Source organism: Delphinus delphis, chromosome X (assembly GCF_949987515.2).
Source record: "Delphinus delphis chromosome X, mDelDel1.2, whole genome shotgun sequence".
NCBI classification, from domain to species: domain Eukaryota; kingdom Metazoa; phylum Chordata; class Mammalia; order Artiodactyla; family Delphinidae; genus Delphinus; species Delphinus delphis.
Window position 1 is genome coordinate 38,007,445 of NC_082704.1, and position 20,061 is coordinate 38,027,505.

Below are 20,061 nucleotides of genomic sequence, written 5' to 3' on the forward strand. Positions count from 1 at the left end.
GAGGATATCTCGGTTTGATCCTATTTTATTATCTGTAAAATGGAGATACTAGCTCTACTTACTGTACAGACTTGTTGTAAAGATCCAGGAAGTGGACCTGAAGGGAAGAATCTTTTATAAAGTCCTTACCAGGTATCAGGTACCACTGCTAGGTGACTATGACGGTTAATTTTATGACTGGGCCACAGATTGCCTAGCCATATGGTCAAACATTATTCTGGGTGTGTCTGTGAGGGTGTTTCTGGATAAGAATAACATTTTTTTTTACATCTTTATTGGAGTATAATTGCTTTACAATGGTGTGTTAATTTCTGCTTTATAACAAAGTGAATCAGTTATACATATACATATGTTCCCGTATCTCTTCCCTCTTGCGTCTCCCTCCCTCGCACCCTCCCTATCCCAACCCTCTAGGTGGTCACAAAGCACCGAGCTGATCTCCCTGTGCTATGCGGCTGCTTCCCGCTACCTATCTATTTTACGTTTGGTAGTGTATATATGTTAATGCCACTCTCTCACTTTGTCACAGCTTACACTTCCCCCTCCCCATATCCTCAAGTCCATTCTCTAGGAGGTCTGTGTCTTTATTCCTGTCTTACCCCTAGGTTGTTCATGACATTTTTTTTTCTTAGATTCCATATATATGTGTTAGCATAGAGTATTTGTCTTTCTCTTTCTGACTTACTTTACTCTGTATGACAGACTCTAGGTCCATCCACCTCACTACAAATAACTCATATCGTTTCTTTTTATGGCTGAGCAATATTCCATTGTATATATGTGCCACATCTTCTTTATCCATTCATCCGATGATGGACACTTAGGTTGTTTCCATCTCCTGGCTATTGTAAATAGAGCTGCAATGAACATTTTGGTACATGACTCTTTTTGAATTATGGTTTTCTCAGGGTATATGCCCAGTAGTGGGATTGCTGGGTCATATGGTAGTTGTATTTGTAGTTTTTTAAGAAACCTCCATACTGTTCTCCATAGTGGCTGTACCAATTCACATTCCCACCAGCAGTGCAAGAGTGTTCCCTTTTATCCACACCCTCTCCAGCATTTACTGTTTCTAGATTTTTTGATGATGGCCATGCTGACCAGTGTGAGATGATATCTCATTGTAGTTACGATTTGCATTTCTCTAATGATTAATGATGTTGAGCATTCTTTCATGTGATTGTTGGCAGTCTGTATATCTTCTTTGGAGAAATGTCTATTTAGGTCTTCTGCCCATTTTTGGATTGCGTTGTTTTTGTTATTTTTTTTATTGAGCTGCATGAGCTGCTTATAAATTTCGGAGATTAATCCTTTGTCAGTTGCTTCATTTGCAAATATTTTCTCCCATTCTGAGGGTTGTCTTTTGCTTTTGTTCATGGTTTCCTTTGCTGTGCAAGAGCTCTTAAGTTTCATTAGGTCCCATTTGTTTATTTTTGTTATTTCCATTTCTCTAGGAGGTGGGTCAAAAAGGATCTTGCTGTGATTTATGTCATAGAGTGTTCTGCCTACGTTTTCCTCTAAGAGTTTGATAGTTTCTGGCCTTACATTTAGGTCTTTAATCCATTTTGAACTCATTTTTGTGTATAGTGCTGAGAGTGTTCTAATCTCATACTTCTACATGTAGCTGTCCAGTTTTCCCAGCACCACTTATTGAAGAGGCTGCCCTTTCTCCACTGTACATTCCTACCTCCTTTATCAAAGATAAGGTGACCATATGTGCGTGGGTTTATCTCTGGGTTTTCTATCCTATTCCATTGATCTATATTTCTGTTTTTGTGCCAGTATCATACTGTCTTGATTACTGTAGCTTTGTAGTATAGTCTGAAGTCAGGGAGCCTGATTCCTCCAGCTCCGTTGTTCTTTCTCAAATTGCTTTGACTATTCACGGTGTTTTGTGTTTCCATACAAATTGTGAATTTTTTTGTTCTAGTTCTGTGAAAAATGCCAGTGGTAGTTTCATAGGGATTGTAGAGAATCTGTAGATTGCTTTGGGTAGTAGAGTCATTTTCACAATGTTGATTCTTCCAATCCAAGAACATGGTATATCTCTCCATCTATTTGTATCATCATTAATTTCTTTCATCAGTGTCTTATAATTTTCTGCATACAGGTTTTTGTCTCCTTAGGTAGGTTTATTCCTAGATATTTTATTCTTTTTGTTGCAATGGTAAATGGTAGTGTTTTCTTGATTTCACTTTCAGATTTTTCATCATTAGTGTATAGGAATGCCAGAGATTTCTGTGCATTAATTTTGTATCCTGCTATTTTACCAAATTCGTTAATTAGCTCTAGTATTTTTCTGGTAGCATCTTTAGGATTCTCTATGTGTAGTATCATGTCATCTGCAAACAGTGCCAGCTTTACTTCTTCTTTTCCGATTTGGATTCCTTTTATTTCCTTTTCTTCTCTGATTTCTGTGGCTAAAACTTCCAAAACTATGTTGAATAAGAGTGGTGAGAGTAGGCAACCTTGTCTTGTTCCTGATCTTAGTGGAAATGCTTTCAGTTTTTCATCATTGAGGATGATGTTGGCTGTGGGTTTGTCATATATGGCCTTTATTATGTTGAGGAAAGTTCCCTCTATGCCTACTTTCTGGAGGGTTTTTTATCATAAATAGGTATTGAATTTTGTCGAAAGATTTCTCTGCATCTGTTGAGATGACCATAACGTTTTTCTCCTTCAATTTGTTAATATGGTTTATCACATTGATTGATTTGCGCATATTGAAGAATCCTTGCATTCCTGGAATAAACCCCACTTGATCATGGTGTATGATCCTTTTAATGTGCTGTTGGATTCTGCATGCTAGTATTTTGCTGGGGATTTTTGCATCTATGTTCATCAGTGATATTGGCCTGTAGTTTTCTTTCTTTGTGACATCCTTGTTTGGTTTGGTATCAGGGTGATGTTGGACTCACAGAATGATTGTTCTGTGAAAGAGTTGTCCTCCCTCTGCTATATTTTGGAAGAGTTTGAGAAGGATAGGTGTTATCTCTTCTCTAAATGTTTGATAGAATTCGCCTGTGAAGCCATCTGGTCTTGGGATTTTGTTTGTTGGAAGATTTTTAATCACAGTTTCAATTTCAGTGTTTGTGATTGGTCTCTTTATATTTTCTATTTCTTCCTGGTTCAGTCTCGGAAGGTTGTGCATTTCTAAGAATTTGTCCGTGACTTCCAGGTTGTCCATTTTATTGGCATATAGTTGCTTTTAGTAGTCTCTCATGATCTTCTGTATATCTGCAGTGTCAGTTGTTACTTCTCCTTTTTCATTTCTAATTCTATTGATTTGAGTCTTCTCCCTTTTTTTCTTGATGAGTCTGGCTAATGGTTTATCGATTTTTCTCATCTTCTCAAACAACCACCTTTTAGTCTTATTGATCTTTGTTATCGTTTCCTTCATTTCTTTTTCATTTTTTTCTGATCTGATTTTTATGATTTCTTCTGCTAACTTTGGGGGTTTTTTTGTTCTTCTTTCTCTAAATGTTTTAGGTGCAAGGTTAGGTTGTTTATTTGAGATATTTCCTGTTTCTTATGGTAGGATTGTATTGCTATAAACTTCCTTCTTACAACTGCTTTTGCTGCATCCCATAGGTTTTGGGTCATCGTGTCTCCATTGTCATTTGTTTCTAGGTATTTTTTGATTTCCTCTTTGACTTCTTCAGTGATCACTTCGTTATTAAGTAGTGTATTGTTTAGCCTCCATGTGTTTGTATTTTTTACAGATCTTTCCTGTAATTGATATCTAGTCTCATATCATTGTGGTCGGAAAAGATATTTGATACAATTTCAATTTTGTTAATTTTACCAAGTCTTAATTTGTGACCCATGATATGATCTATCCTGGAGAATGTTCCATGAGCACTTGAGAAAAATGTGTATTCTGTTGTTTTTGAATGGAATGTCCTATAAATATCAATTAAGTCCATCTTGTTTTATTTATCATTTAAAGCTTGTGTTTCCTTATTTATTTTCATCTTGGATGATCTGTTCATTGGTGAAAGTGGGATGTTAAAGTCCCCTACTATGAATGTGTTACTGTCGATTTCCCCTTTTATGGCTGTTAGTATTTGCCTTATGTATTGAGGTGCTCCTATGTTGGGTACATAAATATTTACAATTGTTACATCTTCTTGGATCGATCCCGTGATCATTGTGAAGTGTCCTTCTTTGTCTCTTCTAATAGTCTTTATTATAAAGTCTATTTTTTCTGATATGAGAATTGCTACTCCAGCTTTCTTTTGGTTTCCATTTGCATGGAATATCTTTTTCCATCCCCTCACTTTCAGTCTGTATGTGTCTCTAGGTCTGAAGTGGGTCTCTTGTAGACAGCATATATATGGGTCTTGTTTTTGTATCCATTCAGCCAGTCTGTGTCTTTTGGTTGGAGCATTTAATCCATTTACATTTAAGGTAATTATCGATATGTATGTTCCTATTCCCATTTTCTTAATTGTTTTGGGTTTGTTATTGTAGGTCTTTTCCTTCTCTTGTGTTTCTTGCCTAGAGAAGATCCTTTAGCATTTGTTGTAAAGCTGGTTTGGTGGTGCTGAACTCTCTCAGCTTTTGCTTGTCTGTAAAGATTTTAATTTATCCATCAAATGTGAATGAGATCCTTGCTGGATAGAGTAGTCTTGGTTGTAGGTTTTTCTCCTTCATCACTTTAAATATGTCCTGCCAGTCCCTTTTGGCTTGCAGAGTTTCTGTTGAAGTATTAGCTGTTAACCTTACGAGGATTCCCTTGTGTGTTATTTGTTGTTTTTCCCTTGCTGCTTTTAATATGCTTTCTTTGTATTTAATTTTTTACAGTTTGATTAATATGTGTCTTGGCGTGGTTCTCCTTGGACTTTTTCTGTATGGGACTCTCTGTGCTTCCTGGACTTGATTAAATATTTCCTTTCCCATATTAGGGATATTTTCAACTATAATCTCTTCAAATATTTTCTCAGTCCCTTTCTTTTTCTCTTCTTCTTCTGGAACCCCTGTAATTCGAATGTTGGTGCATTTAATGTTGTCCCAGAGGTCTCTGAGACTGTCCCCAGTCCTTTTCATTCTTTTTTCTTTATTCTGCTCTGCAGTAGTTATTTCCACTATTTATCTTCCAGGTCACTTATCCGTTCTTCTGCCTCAGTTATTCTGCTGTTGATCCCTTCTAGAGTATTTTTAATTTTATTTATTGTGTTGTTCATCATTGCTTGTTTCATCTTTAGTTCTTCTAGGTCCTTTTTCAATGTTTCTTGCATTTTCTCTATTCTATTTCCAAGATTTGTATCATCTTTACTCTCATTATTCTGAATTTTTTTTTTCAGGTAGACTGCCTATTTCCTCTTCATTTGTTAGGTCTGATGTGTTTTTATCTTGCTCCTTCATCTGCTGTGTGTTTTTCTGTCTTCTCATTTTGCTTATCTTACTGTGTTTGGGGTCTCCTTTTTGCAGGCTGCAGGTTCATAGTTCCCGTTGTTTTTGGTGTCTGTTCCCAGTGGCTAAAATTTGTTCAGTGTGTTGTGCAGGCTTCCTGGTGGAGGGGACTAGTGCCTGTGTTCTGGTGGATGAGGCTGGATCTTGTCTTTTTCGTGGGCAGGTTCACGTCTGGTGGTGTGCTTTGGTGTGTCTGTGGCCTTTTTATGATTTTAGGCAACCTCTCTGTTAATTGGTGGGGTTGTGTTCCTGTCTTGCTAGTTGTTTGGCATAGGGTGTCCAGCACTGTAGCTTGCTGGTCGTTGAGTGAAGCTGAGTGTTGGTGTTGAGATGGAGATCTCTGGGAGATTTTTGCCATTTGGTATTATGTGGAGCTGGGAGGTCTCTTGTGGACCAGTGTCCTGAATTTGGCTCTCCCACCTCAGAGGCACAGCACTGACTCCTGGCTGGAGCACCAAGAACATTTCATCCACACAGCTCAGAATAAAAGGGAGAAAAAGAAGAAAGAAAGAAATAAAAGAAAGAAAGAAAGAAAGAAAGAAAGAAAGAAAGAAAGAAAGAAAGAAAGAAAGGAAGAAAGAAAGAAAGAAAGAAAGAGAGAAAGAGAGAAAGAAAGGAAGGAAGGAAGGAAGGAAGGAAGAAAGAAAGAAAGAAAGAAAGAAGAAAGGAAGGAAGGAAGGAAGGAAGGAAGAGGATAAAATAAAATAAATTAAGATAAAATAAAGTTGTTAAAATAAAAAAATAATTATTAAAAAAAAATTTTTTAAGTAAAAAAGAAAAAAAACGGACGTATAGAACCCTAGGACAAATGGTGAAAGCAAAGCTATACAGATAAAATCTCACACAGAAGCATACACATACACTCTAACAAAAAGAGGAAAAGGGAAAAAAATAATAAATATTTATCTCAAAGTCCACCTCCTCAATTTGGGATGATTCCTTGTCTATTCAGGTATTCCACAGACGCAGGGTACATCAAGTTGATTGTGGAGCTTTAATCCGCTGCTCCTGAGGCTGCTGGGAGAGATTTCACTTTCTCTTCTTTGTTCGCACTGCTCCTGGGGTTCAGCTTTGGAATTGGGCCCGCCTCTGCGTGTAGGTCACCTGATGGCGTCTGTTTTTCACTCAGACAGGACAGGGTTAAAGGAGCAGCTGACTTGGGGGCTCTGGCTCACTCAGGCTGGCGGGAGGGAGCGGTACGGAGTGCGGGGCGAGCCTGCAGTGGCAGAGGCCGGCATGACGTTGCACAAGCCTGAGGTGCGCCATGCGTTCTCCCGGGGAAGTTGTCCCTGGATCCCGGGACCCTGGCAGTGGCGGGCTGCACAGGCTCCCCGGAAGGGATGTGTGGATAGTGACCTGTGCTCGCACACAGGCTCCCTGGCGGCGGCAGCAGCAGCCTTAGCATCTCATGCCCATCTCTTGGGTCCACGCTGTTAGCCGCGGCTCCCCCTTTCTGGAGCTCCTTTAAGCAGAGCTCTTAATCCCCTCTCATTGCACACCAGGAAACAAAGAGGAAAGAAAATGTCTTACCTCTTCGGCAGGTCCACACTTTTCCCCGGACTCCCTCCCGGCTAGCCGTGGTGCACTAACCGCCTGCAGGCTGTGTTCACGCCGCCAACCCTAGTCCTCTCCCGGAGACCGAAGCCTGAGCCTCAGCTCCCAGCCCCGCCCGCCCCAGCGGGTGAGCAGACAAGCCTCTCGGGCTGGTGAATGCTGGTCGGCACCGATCCTCTGTGCGGGAATCTCTCCGCTCTGCCCTCCGCATCCCTGTGGCTGCATTCTCCTCCGCGGCTCCGAAGCTCCCCCGCTCCAACACCCGCAGTCTCCGCCCGCAAAGGGGCTTCTATTGTGTGGAAACCTTTCCTCCTTCACAGCTCCCTCCCACTGGTGCAGGTCCCGTCCCTATTCTTTTGTCTCTGTTTATTCTTTTTTTTTTTTTTTTTTTTTTTGCCCTACCCAGGTACGTGGGGAGTTTCTTGTCTTTTGGGAGGTCTGAGGTCTTTTCTGCCAGCATTCAGTAGGTGTTCTGTAGGAGGTGTTCCACATGTAGATGTATTTCTGATGTATCTGTGGGGAGGAAGGTGATCTCTGCGTCTTACTCTTCTACCATCTTCCCCCTCTCCTCAAGAGTAACATATGAATCAGTAGACTGAGAAAAGGAAATTGCCCTCCCTCATATGGTTAGACCTCATCCAATCCACTGAAGGCCTGAATGGAACTAAAAGGCTGACCTTCCCCTGAGTAAGAGAGAATTTCCCCCTGGCTAATTGCTTTGAGCTGGGACATTGGTTTTTTGCCTGCCTTTAGACTCAAACTGAAACATCAGCTCTTCCTAGGTCAAGCCTGCCGGCAATAGGACTGGAACTTACACTGTTGGCTCTCTTGGGTCTCTGCTGACCATAGATCTTCGAAGCTGTCAGCCTCCATAATTGCATGAACCAATTCCTTATAATAAGTATCTTTATATACATATATAGGGACAGCCTGGGGATAGGTAGGTAGATAGATGATAGGTAGATAGATAGATAGATAGATAGATAGATAGATAGATGATAGTCTCTGTAGAGTCCTGACTAATACAGTGACTTATGTATCTCATTTTATATGCACTAAAACCCTAACACATAAATATGATTAGTCCCACAATATAGATGAGGACACTGAAATTCACTGCCATAACTTTTTCATGTCATCATACACATAGAAAATGATAAAATGTGTTTGTTCATTGGGATAAAATGACAAGGTTTCTAGCAGCTTGAAGTAACTGGCCATCCCGGACCTTATTGGCCACCCAAGAGCTGAGGAATCAATGTGCTGTCACCCCTGTAGCTTAGCTATAGCATACTGGTTGGGAAGCTCAGGGTTAAATACTTGGCCATGGTCACATGTTTGTTGGAGAAGCAGAAGAGGAAAAATGTTAAGAATCTAGGCATTGGAATTAGACATACCTATGTTTGAATTCAGAATCTGCTATTGTTTGTGGCTCTATGACTTTGGGCAATTAGGATAACCTCTCTGTGCCTCTAGTTTTCCCACCTATAAAATGGGGGTCATAATAGTACCTTTCTCCTGGGTCATTAGAGAATGAAATGTAAATTATATAAAGCACCCAGCATAGATTTTTGTACCTAGTAAACACTCTATACATACTAATACTACTAATAATAACAATAATAACAATAATAATAAGATAGAAAACAGTATCTTGCTGTTCTTTCACTGCCTTTTCTGAAGACACACATCCCCAGCTTTACAGTTTTGAGATAAAGCTGCCCCCATTTCCATTGGAGGCAAGGCTGTTCTAGAAGCTGCTGTGTTGGTACGTGTATGCATCCAGGGGATGGGATGGGGTGGAACAGTGCTATGCTTTCTCAGTTCTGTCTGCAACTGCCCCAAAGCCATTTTCACATAATTGTGTTTGTTTGTCATCTCCTGTTAAAGTGACTGACCAGTGGATTGACTGAATCAACCAAATCAACCAGGTGCTTTGCCATCATTAGCAACAGTCTAAGAGTGTGGTGTTGTAGCTAGAACAAATTCATGAGGAAAATGTCTAAAGGAAAAGAAACAAAACTGACTGAATAAAAGTAATGATTATCTCCTGAAAATTGTGTGTCAGCCCATACAGCCAGCTCACAGAGTTAGGGAATCATTCCTTAGGAAGAGGCACCTTGCTGGGGGCCAGCAAAATTGTTGGTCATAAAAGATAAATGCTTCCACCTCTTCATCACAGAGTATTGGGCCAACCCTTCCCAACTCATTATCTCTGAATATGAGAGTTCAAACAGCTATCTCAGTGCTCTAGTCAGTGATCTGGGATGCCTTAATTGTAGGTTCAGACAAGAGGTGAGAGAAGTTGGAACACAAAGCCCAGCTTGCCTAGTTATCTCCTTGAAGAAAGGCAATATCAAATCCCACAGAATAGTAACAATGAGAAAGAGAATCAGACTGAAGTAAGGTAATAATTTATAATAAGGCTTGTAACAATTCTATGGCATTTTAAAAATGGTCTTGCAGTGAGTTTGGACTAAGTCTTAATTATAGAAGCGTTGCCAGTCAAATAGAAGATTCCTCCCCACTCCCCATTAACAGCGTCATCAAGCAGGCTTCTCTTGTGTAACTGTAGAGTCTCCAATCTAGGTCAGCCTCTCTCCATTAATGCGAAGCAGAGATGTTCTTTTTGCTGTTCTGTCAGTCATCCCGGTTCATGTGCTTTCTGATTAATCTGCAATCTGGCAAATTCTCGAAAACATCTCTTCAAGTGTCTAGAATGAGCCGGATGGAGCACAGCTAGCTCCATGACTAAGAAGTCTTTCCACTTTTTTTTTTCTTCTTTAGCGATTTGCTAGGATTTCACTTTTGGAACTGGGATGGTGTCATCCTTTGATTATTTTCCCAAGTCTTAAAAGTGATAACAAAGGTAAAATCTCCTGGCATTGAAAAATGGAGCTAAGTCTGCATCCTTTCCCCCAAATAGCACAGTAGACGTTGCATACGCCAAAAGAAAGGGCCAGCTCCAGACATTAGCCTCTGTCTCTTCCAGGTACATGAGGCTAAATGGGGATTGGCAAGTTGAGATGTTAAATGATTTTGGTGGGGAAGGCATTTCAGTTCTCCATTTCTTTATTCATTCATTCACTGGATCATTTTTCAACAAGCATTTATTGAGCACTCATGTAGCAGACACTAGAGTAGGCCCTGGGGCTATCCTGTAAGTAATACATGGTCCTTACTCTCAGGAATCTTACAGTCTAGTGGGATTATTAAATTAAAAGTTATGGCAATAATGGTATCAATAAATGACACAAAGTGCTTACCATGTGCCAGGTACTATTCTAAGCATTTTACATGTATTAACTCATCTAATCCTCACAACAACACCTTGAGATAGGTTTGATTATTTTTATTTCCCCAGTTTTTAAACAAAGACACTGAGAGTTAAGTAACCTGCCCAAAGCCACATGGTGGTATGTGTGAGAGCCAATATTCAAATCTAGGGAGACTGCTCCTGAGGCTATGTGTTTAACCATTAAGCAGACTGCCTCTTCAGTGTGATACCGCAAACAAAAAAGGTGTCATAGGAGCCCCGAAGTCAGATTGGGAGGTCAAGGAGAGCTTCACAGAGGAGGTGACCCTCGAATTAAGTTTAGAAGAAGGAGGAGCCAATAGCTAAATGAATACAGAGTAGAGAACATTCCAAGGAGAGGAAACCACACATGTGAGGTCACAGAGGGCTGAAACAATGTGACATGTTCAGGAAACTACAAGTAGTTCCATATAGCTGGAACATATGGGTAAGTGTCAGGAGAAGATTACAGTGAGGTAAATAAGAGACAGATCATAAAAGCGCTTTGTATGGTAAGCCGAGAAGTTTGACAATTATCCTGAAAGCTATGTGGAGTCACTGAAGGATCTTTTGAATAGTTTTTTACAACAATCATTCTGGTAGTAGTATTGAGCAAAGACTGGGAGAGGTCAAGACTGGAAGGAGAGATGGTTTATGAAATTACCACAGTTCAGGTTAAAAAAAATGTGAACATGGTCGAAAAGAGACTAGTAAAGGTTATAAGCAATGCTAAGGAGGTAGAAAGTCTGGCCTTGGAGAATGAGGGAGAGCATGGGGTTAGTGGCTCCCAGGTTTCTGCTTGGTTGACAGTAAGACCAAGCTCCCAAAATTTATAGCACAGTAAGTGGCACCCAATAAATGTTTTATAATAAATGAAGAATATCTATATCAAAGAATGAATGAATGGTCAGTATTTGATATTTAGGGAGTATGAAATATCATTGTCTGGATGTAGGGTGTGAAGGAAAGGAAGGAGTCACCAACGGTCAAAAGTTTCTGGCTCAGGTAACTTTCTTCCTTCACTGAGATAGGCAACACGGGAGGAGGAACAGCTGGGAACAAGAATGAGGAGTTCAAGTTTAAATACATTAAGTTGGAGGTGCCTATAAGACACCCACATGACAATGATATGTGCAAAGAAGAATACAGATGGACATAGATGTATCATAATAGTAGCTAACACTAAGTGCATGCTAAGCTCCAGACACTGTTCTAAGTGCTTTGTAATGACTTGTTTAATATTTCTCTAAGTCCCACTATTACTAATAGCTATTACTATTAGTATCCTTTTTCACAGATAGTGAATTCAGAAACAGTGAGGTTAAATAACCCACTCAAAGTCACACAGCTTATAAGTGGTGGGGCCAGGATTTAAACCCACACTGTCTGATTCCCAAGACTGAGGTTTTAAGCATTGTGCTATACTGGCAATCCGTAGCAGAGATAGCACATGAATTGAAAGTACTTAAAGGAGGCTGTGGTTAAGCCAGGGAGTCCCTGTTATGTGACCCACTTCAGTAAGCCAGCAGAGCTTTTATCATTGCTCTGTTTACTTTGCTTGTTAGCAGATCTCACTTCTGCCACTAGCTGGCATTTGATCGCCTTTTTCCACATTTCTTTGCACAGTATCTAGGGTTGAACTATTGTTTTCTCCAATAGTCACACCTGGGGTGACCAACTTGTCCCAGTTTGTTTGGAACTAAAAGGTTTCCCAGAACATGGCACTTCTACTTTGAAAACCAGAACAGTCCTGGGCGAACCAGGACAAATTGTTCACCCTGGACACATTTAACCATAATCAAAAATGGGAAGCTTTGGGATCAGCTCAGGCCACTTCCAATCTTACCAACACCTCTCTTCCAAAGAAGGATATGAGAACTCCATCAATCACTGCTTCTGAAGCACAGCCTGATTACTGGGCAATCTGCTGCCAGCTAAGGATTGGGGAATTCCAATATAGTACAAGATTTCTGTTTTGTTTTTCAAAAGCACTTAAAATCCTTTTAGATTATTCTTCCCCACCTTTAGCTGTTGACAGGAACAGGTGAATGTCCTCAACTCGTTACAAAAAGTGTCTAATTCATCAGTTTCCCTGATACCTTATATAGAGTTTGATATCTTCAGAAGAGTTCTCTTAACTCTCCTCTTTAGACCTTAGGTGGGACATGGGAGGGGGCTCTTAACAAAATGGCAGGCCTCTAGATAGAGATCAGTGATGTGATGGACAAGCACAAGGAGGAAAGGACCTTGGACCAGTCTCTTCATACCTTGGGCCAAGCCTGACTCTGAACAGTTCCTCCCTTTCCTGAGCCTGAAATGGTCACCATTTTAGGAATGGGGTGTGAGTTGTGCAGACACCTGCAAGACCTAGGGATCCAGAAATGATGAAAGCTCACAGACACCAGGGTAGAAAGCACAGAGGGTATCTGTTGTGTATTGCACTTGCAGGTTCTGCTAATTCGACATGAAACATGAATGTTAGCAGAGATATATCAAAGGTACTAGAAAACATGAATTATCCCCCTACAATATTTGTACATACAGTAAAATCTTTCAAATTTGCTAGGGAACTCAGTTAGTGAAGATTAGCTACTGTTCTTTGGCCACGGCTCACGGGCCCAGCCGCTCCGCGGCATGTGGGATCCTCCCAGACCGGGGCACGAACCCGTGCTCCCTGCATCGGCAGGCGGACTCTCAACCACTGCGCCACCAGGAAAGCCCTAGCTACTGTTGTTACTGGCTATATGGGCAGAGTTGGAAAGAGAATTGGAAGGAATCAAAACCAAAAGCAAGAGCCTTGACAGCTGATCCTTGCAGCTTCTTTCATTGGGTAAAATTAAGCCCTTAAAAAAGCTGGTACACATCAGGGGAAAAGGATGCATTTCATTTGAAAAGGGGGAGAAATTTTTGAGAAACCTTTTCTGCAAGGTATAGAGCAGGAGTCAGCAAACTTTTTCTGCAGAGCCTGATAATAAATTTTTTCAACTTTGTATGCCATACTGTCTGTCAGAAATACTCAACGCTCCCACTTTAATGCGAAAGCAGCCATAGACAGTATATAAACAATTAAGCATGTCTGTGTTCCAACAGAACTTTTAAAAACAGGCAGTGTGCCAGGTTTGGCCCCTTGGTTATAGTTTGACTATACCTGATCTAGAGGCTAAAGGAACTCCAAGACAATTGCCTAACTCTACCACCATACACAGCATTAAGCATAGTGTCTACATTTTCATAAGTGTGAGTTTGTAAATGAGAATTCATTAAGTTTCCCTCATTATGTATTTTTAAAAACATGATAATTCAGTTACATAAAATAATGGATGAAGCATTGGTCATATTATCATTCAAAACACAGAAATAATTGTTTAAGGAAATTTGTGTTTATTTTCTCTTCAGAAAATTGTGGCCACTATATATATAAAACATGCCCTGGAATATTTCTGTGCCTGACTTTGAGTGAGGCCTAAATTCCAAAGTTGTCCCTGGCCACACACACACATTGAATAGTCTTATAAAGCAATTGATCTTCATTTCAGCAGCAAAAGAAATATTCTCCATTCTAAATTTATGAAGCATTTTCCCACGAATTTGCATTTCTTCCTCACAACAGTCGTGGGTGGTGGACAGAGTACATGGTTATTCCCAGTTACATGGGAATCTGAGGCTCAGAGAAACTATGCAACTTATTCATATCACATGGTAAGTTGAAGTCCCACTCTTGACTTCACAGCCAGTGCTGCTGCCACTGTAGCATAAGTAAGACAACTAAACACTTTATATTATTATATAACTCTAGACTTACAGTATCATCCAACAATGGTGAGTGGACATAAACTGGGTTGAATAACTAGACATTTATTCTTGAGTAAGGAAATTTATTCCAGTTATAAAACACAGTTCGAGAAGATATGCAGAGATAAGCCTGCCGAAGCCTCCTGTAACACAGTTTTCAGGATCAGAGCCCGGAAAGCCACATTATGAGGGAAAGTACCTTATGCCATCCAGTAACTAAATCCCCTTGGAGAGGGTCCAAGGCATACCTATCTTATAACGAACTCTAATTTATGGCAAATAATATTTTAGTGAGATTTCAGTGTCAGATATTTCTGTTGTGGTTTTGCAAGCAATGTGGTCTTAAAAGCTGTCATAAAATGAAGATTTTGACAGATAGGTGATAACAAATAAAAAAGTCACACACAAATTGCCATGTTCCAAGGTTAATATTAATTTTATAATGCAGATTACATTTTCCAATTCCTAACAATTTGCATTTTTCTTATTTAAAATAAAAACATGTGGTATAGACAAACTGGGTGAATTTTAGCATGGACCACAATAATTTATGAGCAATTATAAAAGCACATGTACTCAGTCTCTGAGTAATTTGTCTTTCTGCTTGCTGTCAAACAAGTAATTTTTGCATCTTGAATCTGCCTGTAGTAATCGTGCTATGGCACCATCACCTGGAGCAATTTATACTGTACAGTTTTTACACCTATTTGTCATATATCTTGTTACCTAAAATCCAATTTTAAATTCAAGTAAATGAGAAAGACCATAGTAATTTGTTGATGTACTTTCTAAAACAGGCTAGTGACTTAAGTAGCAACTTCTTTTAACTATGCACAGTTCAAAGGGAGCTCAATCTATCAGGTAACAACCAGAGGTTACAATACAAATGGATCATTTCAAATAGTTTTATGTCTTGGGCAAGGAACACAAATTCTCAATTAGATATTCTGTTGAGTTTCCTTTCTTATATGTTTATGAATTAAGTTGGTAGACTTCTCCAGTTTGAAAGCAAAGCAAATGGGAAAACTTGATGCCTTTTTGATGATCTCAGATAAATCAAAATCAAGTAATCAATCTCAATCAATATCCTCCCCATCCCTCCCTCCTTTCCTTCTTCTCTTTTAGATCTATGGCTTATTTGTTAAATTCCAGATGACTAGTTTTGGGGAGGATGAAAGAAGGGCAGATGGATAAACTAGTTTGTGTGTATATATACAAACATATATATAAATACCTGAATATTTCTGTGTGAATATATATATATGTTCACTTTCTCTGAATATATATATATGTGTGTGTGTGTGTGTGTGTGCACGTGTGTGTGTGTTCAGAGAAACTTCAAAATTCTTGCACAATTAAAATAGGGAATTAAATGTATAAAAGCATAAATTAAAATATATATGATATCAAGGCCATTCTCACATTCTTCTCTTGAGTTGTAGTACTTCCCCTAAATGGTGCAGTCATCCCTGGATGTGGTGTAAACACACTTATACTATTTCATCACATTGTATAACAGAAATAATGTGGTAGAATGCATCCAGGATGCCAGAACAATTTCTACATCTGCTTGTACTGGGCTGTGGAATGAATGCAGGAACCAATGAGTCATTAAAACAAGCTCACTCAAAATCATCCACAAGAAACCTAGAACTGAATCGCATATTTGTAAATGGACTGCAAAGAAAGTTTTACAGTTCTATGGATCTTCATTGCCAACTTTTGCGGGAAAGGAGGAACACAGGCAACAGAGTTGGTAAAAGCTCTAGAATAATAGCAAATGTTCAAAGCAGCACGGGCCACAGGCTGGATCACTAGGTCAGGCCCTAATAGATTACATTCTGTGAAAGTAAGCATTTACATTACAAACAACAAGTATGTTGGCTATTTAAACTAGTTCTATGTAATTTTTAACTGACTAACCTTAGGCAAGTCACTTAACCCATGTAGTCTGTTTCCTCTCATGAAAAAATGAGGGGCTTGGGCTCCATGAACTTTAAGGTCTCTTTTAATTCAAAGTCTGCGATTTTATGATGAGGGCAAAATAATCACCTGTCCTCAGGTACTGGGTTAAGCCAAATGTCAGGGAGCATGGCAAGGCTTGCAGAAAGCAGAGTAAACTGCAGTGTATGTGGAATGAAGAGCAGCGATCTGCCCGAAGTACTTCACATGTCAGTCCACAAATGGCTCTTCCACTGTCCAGCCTTGGCACTTAAAATTCCCCTTCTATGACAGTAAGGGCTTTGTGTGAAAGTAGTGTGTTTCCAGGAGGCCAATTTGGAAATTTATGAGAGGTGCAACTTTTTAGCCCACTGTCACCAAGTTAGTGCAGACTAGTTTATTCCTAAAGAAAAAGAAGATCCCTGAAGGGATCTGGTACAGGGCAAGGCTACTGCCATATCTTATTCTCTTTCTCCCTCCTCCCTTCTTAACATTTTATTTATTTTGGTAGTAAAGGAGGCAGAGAAAGACCCCTAGTAGGAATCTTTAGGAGGAGATGGGGATTTCTCACTTGCTTGGCTTCTCAATCTAAAGGGAATAATGTCAGCACTTGATATTTTTCCCACCTCCACTCTGGACCTATATTATCAAAACTTCCCACCAAACTTTAGACCATAGAGAAATGGAAGGATACTCCCTCTTACAGAGGGCCTGGAAAAGCCTGGTCTAACTCTTATCAGCTTTATAAGTTGGGTAAGTCATTTAATGTCACTAGAGCTTAGTTTCTTTATCTCCAAAATGGGAAAAAAAAATAGCTACTTCACAGAGTTGTGGAGAGGTTTAAACAAGATATGTATGTAAAGTGCCCAGTATAATTCTTGGTACACAGTAAGTGCCATAAGTAGTGGAATTTCCTCTCCCACAACCACCAGCCTGGAGCATTGGGTGTTGTGAAGGGAGAGTCCCTCCAGCTAGCCAATGGATAGGATCACAGGGGATCCAGAAGCAAGGTAATGAGGGCAAGTAAGGTGGGGAAACACAATGCTGCAAGGGAAATATATCCTTTAGAAACCCCTTCATGTTGCAGAGAGGTGAAATGACTTGCCCCACTTTGCACAATTAGTTAATGGAAGAGATGGAACAAGAGCCCATATCATCTGACTCATTCTAGAGTTCTCTTCCCTAGTCAAACCACCTCCTAAACATCTACTTTAGCTATTGCATTATACAGCCAAAAGCAGGCAATCACACAGGCTCTCTCAATAGTCCCAATAAGAGATGATGATGGGCTTGACCAGCAAGATAGCAATGGAGGACATGATGGAATTTGGAATCTATTCTGAGGAACTGGATGGTAGATTGGATGTGGTAGAAATACAGGAACCAAGAAAAACCCTTAGGTTTTATGCCTGAGTCAAAATGAATGGGATTATCAATTATTGAGAGAAAAGAAGTAAAATAACACATGAGGGAAAGGTGAGAATCAAGAATTCAGTTTTGAATATGTTAGGACTGAGATGCATTACTGAGCACCTTGTCTAGACTTTGAAAGTAAGATGTAAAAAAGGGCCTAACCATAGATGAAACTTTTTTATCAGTCCCTCATAGTTCTGCTCTTTTTTAAACTAGTGCTTGATACTAGCTCCCAAGGAGTCCATATTCATACTTCTCAAACAAAAACCTCTTTTTCAAGAAGGAAGCTAAAACGCATCCACCCTAAAGATAGCTAATTAATAACATCTTGAAATATACCTTATATTTACAGCAAACTTTGTGTTTTAACAATAACAACAATGAAAATCTCTCCCTCCCACTGGTTAATTTGTGAAATGTTACCCATTAAGCACTATCTCTTACTGTTCAATAAGAAATGGTACTTACTTTTTGATTCATAGAAATTCAGTGTTGGAAGATGTACTGGGTAAGCTTCAGGGTATCTGTCTGCCTGTTCATACACTTTTCTGAAATATACCTTTTGCTGTCCTTAACTCCTATTTTGGTTTCATATGAACCAAGCTCTTACCCCCAAAAGCCAAAACTAATTGGACCATTGTGGACACAACACAAAAGTATTCATTCCATAGGCTGGGCAACAACATATGACTTATGAGCTCTGGCTTGAAAAGAGCTTAACCAATCATTTTCTCTCCTGAATTAACTGGAAATTGAGATGATGAGGCTGATAATTGTGGGGGTGGAGTTAGAAGGTCATGGGAGACTTAGAGCTAGAACCTTAGTGGGTCATGTGTAAGCCAAAGCTACAAGTGGTAGAAAGACAAGAATACTAAGAAGAATACTGCAGATATGTGGAGAGAAGAACAGAAAGAGAGATGGAGGGAGGGAGAAAGGAAAGGGAGGGGGGGAAACGGAGGCAGAGAGAGAGAGAGAGAATGAACAAAGTAGCTTTGTAATTAGCCAGATCCTGACAAAAAGTAACTTCCAATCTTGATGGCTTCCTGTCCCCATTCTAATTTCCATGAGGCCTGGGTGTGCTGGAGCAGAACCTATTCTTAGAGTCCTACAAGTCCCTGAAATTTCCATTTTATATGGTTTTCAAAAGGCTTTATTTTTACCCTTGATCTAACTTGAAGCCCAAAATAGTGCTAAGATAGAAAGTGATTTAGTTCAACACTCTGGTTTTGTAGATGGTGGGAAAAGAGACCCAGGAAAGTCAAGTACCATGTCTAAGTTCTCATAACACTTAAGGGGCAGACCTGGCACTAGAATGCAGGGCTCTCAAATTTAGCCATAACAGAGAAATTCCTGTAACAATTTCCTCTAATGGGAATTACTGTCAAATACATTAAATCTTATCAATATAAATTGTATAAATCTTACCAATATAAATTGTATAAATCTTATCAATTTAAGGTAACATTTATATGTATGTAGAAATTGGCATCAGTATATGAGGGAAAGGTACTTGGGGAAAGAGTCTCAAGGTCAAATAAATATTTTGTTTACAGAGATAGTCCATTCCCTGGTTGCCCTATAATATTAGGCTCATAAAGCAAACTGTATTTTTCAGGCAATAGCAAATCTCTTCAGAGATGAGTAGCCATATAGTTCACTTGAATAAAAATATTTTGAAAATGAAAAGAACAAAATTTTAAACAGTTTACAAAATTAAACAAATGAAATCTGTCATTTCTGCAAATACATTCACTTTTTGGAGTGTAGCTAAAGTATGCAAATGGAATTAAAGCTGCATGAGCTATGAAGCAGAGCCCACACCACAGCCTGGAATGTGAGAATAAATCAATCAACATTTACCAAGCACCCAATGAAACATAAAATATGTGCTTTCATTCAGTAAACACTACCAGAAGAAGAAAATAGACTATGGAAGAAGAGATACTGAAAGTCTCTGTAAGTACCTGAGGTCCAGATGTGATAGTATAGCTAAACTGCAATCCTCATCAGCATAATGGACAGGGAAATATGCCTGTACGTTAACTGATCCAAGCCCCCTGAGAGAATAAAAGGAAACAATCAAGGAAAATGTTTTTAACAACTACTGTGGGTCTAGAACTGGATGATGTAGGATGGGGATCTAAGGAACAAGACATGGTTTCTGTCCTCCAGAGGCTCCTGATTGCTCTCACCATAGAGGTAAAGCATACTCAAATTAAAAGCCAGTTGAATAGAAGGCATGCAGTTTACGCTGAGTACTCACTAAAAGTACAATCATAAGGTCTCTAGAACTTCAAAGCTTGCAAAATCACTGCCAGCTGGAGTGGGCATTCACTTAATCCTGTTTGAGCATCTATTATGAACAAGGTGTCTTGCTCCCAGTGCTTTTTCAGGACAAACGCTCTTACAGGAGGAAGCACTAAAGCTTGAAGGATAGGAACATTTTGATAGATACTTTCCTGGTCATCTGGACTCTAACCCTCCCACTCTCCTCCCTCAGCCCCCACTCGGGGGGTGGGGGTAAATTCAGCCTTTCAAAAAACCTTATCAAATTTCCTGCCATAATACTTCTCACATCTGCATCCATCTCATTAGTTCTGTTCCCACTGCCATCCTATTGGAAGCCTTCATTAACTCACATCTGAACTCTA

General features: G+C 39.6%; 1 protein-coding gene across 1 annotated transcript in view; it reads right to left on the reverse strand.

Annotated features, from left to right (window-relative positions):
* Nucleotides 1–20,061, reverse strand: part of IL1RAPL2 (interleukin 1 receptor accessory protein like 2) — a 689,119-nt gene that overhangs the window by 542,471 nt on the left and 126,587 nt on the right. The window lies entirely within an intron of this gene.